Here is a 3,806-nt window from a genome sequence, read left to right on the forward strand (position 1 = left end):
CACAAGTCAGTTGTAGACCCAGGCTTAAGACACAAATCCCAGGCACGCCTCTACCTGCTCCCTGGACAACCACCTGCAGGAAGTGACTGGATTTTGTGGAGGGGGAGCGAGGGGGGGTGTCCCCAGTCCCATGCAGGCTGAGGAGGGAGCAGGGTCTCAGGGCTGAGGTCAGGCAGGGGGGCCACTCCTTAGAGATCAGCCAGCCAGGAGTGCCACTGTTTGTCATAGTTTCACTGATTGTAGGGAGATTGGAACCTCTATTTGGGTCACAGAAATAAACAGAAGAGCCTGCAGTTCCGGGATAACACGCTAATGACCCTAAGGGCCAAAACGCAAAGGCGTCCCGAGGGCTAGGACGGAAAGTGAAACTTTCAAGCTCCTTCTCTGACCTTCGCCAAGGTCGTTCCCTCTGGGTTCACAGAATAGGGAGGAACCCATGTAAGGCCCAGCGAACAGAAGAAAGGAGGCAGGTAGGGGGACAGCCCTCAGCCTAGTGCAGCTATTCGGGTGGGACAACCCCTGGAAGGAGCCGCTAGGTCTCCGAGGACGGCAGGAAGTCGCGGGGCTGCTGCTGGGCCGGAGGTGGGCGGGGGTCCGGCGCTCTCATTCTCCGGATTCGGAGCCCTGCACGTGGATCAGTCGCCTCCCGCCCAGGGTGTGAGCGCCCCCTCCCCTTCTCAGCCTCCTTCGGCCTCTTCCCTCCCTCTCACATTTCCAACTCCCAAGGATAACTTGTCGCTCGCTTCAGACGCCCATGGCTTCTTTCAGTCCCTGGGATTGGGCTTTCTCTTCTGTCTCTTTTGTCTATTTCTGCATTTGATGGCTTCTCTGGGTGCGCCCTTGGATCTGCTGCTCTCTTGCCTGATATTCTCTCTCTGTCTCTCTCTCTCTCTCTCTCTGCTCTCTTTCTCTCTCTCCTCTTTCTCGATCTCTTCTCCCTCTCTCCCCTCTCTGGCCATCTGGGCGCGCTCCTCCGCGCCTCTAGCCTTTCCACCGCGCTCCAGGCCCATCCCCGCACCAGCCTCTCTGGGATCCGACGGCGACGCGGGTGTAGGCAGGTGAGTCGGCCGAGCCCCGCCCGGGCAGACGCGGAGGCAGGAAGCGCTCGCGCCAATCCCTCTCCTGAACCCTGCCCTCACCCCCCACTCACCGGCGCCAGGAGTACGCAGGACGCGTGAGCCCCTTCGCGCCCCCAGCGCCGTCGGCGTCGCTGCCCCAGACAAACACTGCCCCGAGAGGCCTCACAGAGGCGGAGGCTGGGGGCGGCGACCCGGAGCCGCCTCAGCCCTTGCCTTGGGCGCCGTCACCTCAGTCCCCAGAAGCCCTGGGTTCCTGCAGTCTACGAAAATGCGGAGGACAGCGTGGTTCCGAGAGGTAGGTGAGGCGGGCGCAGCCCTTCCTCTCGCAGCTGGGGGTCCCCTATAAGCTGGGCAGCCCCGTGGCCCGAGCTTTCGGGACCGACCGGCCGTGGCAGGCGCGGGCTACTCCGGGCCACCGGCTTAACCTTGATCTCCAGACCGATCCAGCTTCCCAGGTGGGGCCTCCCTGTCCGCTCGCACCCGACCCTACCTCTCCACGAGAAGGTGTGTGTATGGGGGAAGGGGGTCGCCCCCTCTCATTCTACCGGAAACCCTGGCTCCCCAGAGCCGATGCGCAGTGCCCCGCCCAGCCTGAGGCCCTCCTGGGCCCCCTGCTCACAGCCCCGGATTCCAGGCGGTTGCGGTGAGAGAGGCGAGGGCCTGCTGCAGTGAGCGGCCTTGGGGGTGGGGAATCGCTTGGGAAGGAAGAAAGGCCACTTTTCCTGATGGAAATTAGAAATTGGCCTGGAACTCTTGGTATAGACGGAAGCCCCCAGGTCCCCAAGGTGCAGAATCAGCTCTCCTGCGCGCTCTCTCTAGCTGCCTGCTGGCGTGGAGGGGGAGTCTCTTGCTTTGGCCTTTGGGGGCCGCACAGGTTTTCTTCCCTTCTGGACTGCAAGCAGCCTCCTGCCTGGGACAGCGAGTATCTGAATCTAAGGAATGCCAGGCACCGCCATCTTATTTGAAACTCACACTCACAAAAACGCGGCATGTGCATTTTTGTGGAGGGGACTGTTGTTTCTGGGAGTGGGCAGTGGGCATCCAAAGGATTTCAAACTGTATGGACTGACTCATGGGTCAATACAAAAATTATTCGCTTTTGAAAAGGCATGTAGAGAGAGGCAAGCATAAAGGGGTGTGCATCGTGCATCGTGGTATTGTGGAGTCTGGGAGGAATTAGTAACCCTCAGGAATCAACTAGGAATCTTATATGACAGCAACTGCGCCTCTCGGAGTAGTTAAGCCCCGTTTAAAGATTGAGGATTTATACAGACATGCGAAAAAGACATGAAATTATGTGCTCCCAATTGTGCTCAATAATAAAGGTAGCAGAAGGGAAATTCGCATTTTCACCTATATGCCTCCCCCTCCCAAAGTAGAACATTGCATGGTATATTTCATATATTCCACATGCCAGATGCAGAATGTGCAACTGACTGCCCAGCACTGTGCTTTCCAGTACAAATGGAAGCACAAAGATGCCTTAATGCAGAGGACTTGAGTGAAAGTTCTCTTTTGTCAGTGCGCTTCCCTAACCCTTTGAGGAAGCAAGTCCCGGGCCTTTCCTAATATGATCTTCCCTCCAAATCCCCTTTTGGAGCTGCAGCTCATCTCTTTCCCTAAAGTCTGGTGCACTTGGCTCCAAGTCTAGAGAGGCCTCCCCATTTCCCTAGTCCAGAAGGGATGAAGCCTCCTCCACCCCCAAACATACAGCCCTTGGCTCCATGCGAGGAGAACTGCTCACCTTCTGCCATGGTTTAGAACACCACCCTACACAGGCATACACATACACACTGCCCCAGAAGAAATGCAAGGAAAGGCTTTGTTAGCCCCAGCAAGTTATTGTGGGAGACCCCAGAGACCCTTAGAAAGAGCCTCACTCTCTCACACTGCAACTTGAAAGACCCAGGACATTCCTCCCACCCCCACAACACTCAGGGTTCTCACCACCTCAGAAGGCACTGAGTCCGTGAAGACAGGAGGATCTGTTGGGTTGGGAACTTCACATCCCACTCACGGTGACTCCAACTTCTTTTTTGCTGGTGGGATTGAACGTCAAGCTTAAAGTGCTGTTGGGCTAGAGAGTTTGCTTATTTTAGTCTATTGGTTCCTCTCCCTTATTTTCTTCTCCCTCATCTCCCTTTTACTCCCAGGTTTTGCCCTTTTTTCTCTCTCTCTCCAAACAAGAAATCTGTGAGTCTTCTGGGCTTGGAGGGTAGGAATGAGGAGGGAAAGGAGAGAATATTTGACCCATCCAGGCAGCACCCAGAACTGTAATTCACAGCAAGCCATCCTGGTAGACCTTGTCCTCACAGGCTCAGAGAGTATTTGAATCCACAACCTCCCACCAGCATCCCAAGATCCAATGGTACCTCCTTCCTTAATAGGGACTAAGGATTTGGGGCTTCTGCAGTTTTCAAAAGTAGAAAAAGACAAAAGTGCCACCATTGGCCAGGCGCGGTGGCCCACGCCTGTAATCCCAGCACTTTGGGAGGCCAAAGCGGGTGGATCACAAGGTCAGGAGCTCTAGACCAGCCTGACCAACATGGTGAAACCCTGCTTCTACTAAAAATACAAAAATTAGCCAGGAATGGTGCTGGGCACCTGTAATCCCAGCTACTCAGGATGCTGAGGCAGGAGAATCACTTGAATCTAAGAGGCGGAGGTCGCAGTGAGCCGAGACCATGCCATTGCACTCCAGCCTGGGTGACAGAGCAAGACTCCATT

The 3,806-nt window shown here is 55.9% G+C and overlaps 1 long non-coding RNA gene across 1 annotated transcript in view; it reads left to right on the forward strand.

Moving 5' to 3' along the window:
• The first annotated feature begins 953 nt into the window (after positions 1–953).
• The window catches only part of LOC108281457, an 11,650-nt gene continuing 8,797 nt past the window's right edge, over positions 954–3,806 (forward strand). Inside the window, exon 1 of the long non-coding RNA XR_001816000.2 lies at positions 954–1,374. This is a non-coding gene — a long non-coding RNA (uncharacterized LOC108281457). The remainder of the gene's footprint in view (positions 1,375–3,806) is intronic.

The sequence above is a fragment of the Cebus imitator genome, unplaced genomic scaffold (assembly GCF_001604975.1).
Source record: "Cebus imitator isolate Cc_AM_T3 unplaced genomic scaffold, Cebus_imitator-1.0 Scaffold228, whole genome shotgun sequence".
Classification (NCBI taxonomy): domain Eukaryota; kingdom Metazoa; phylum Chordata; class Mammalia; order Primates; family Cebidae; genus Cebus; species Cebus imitator.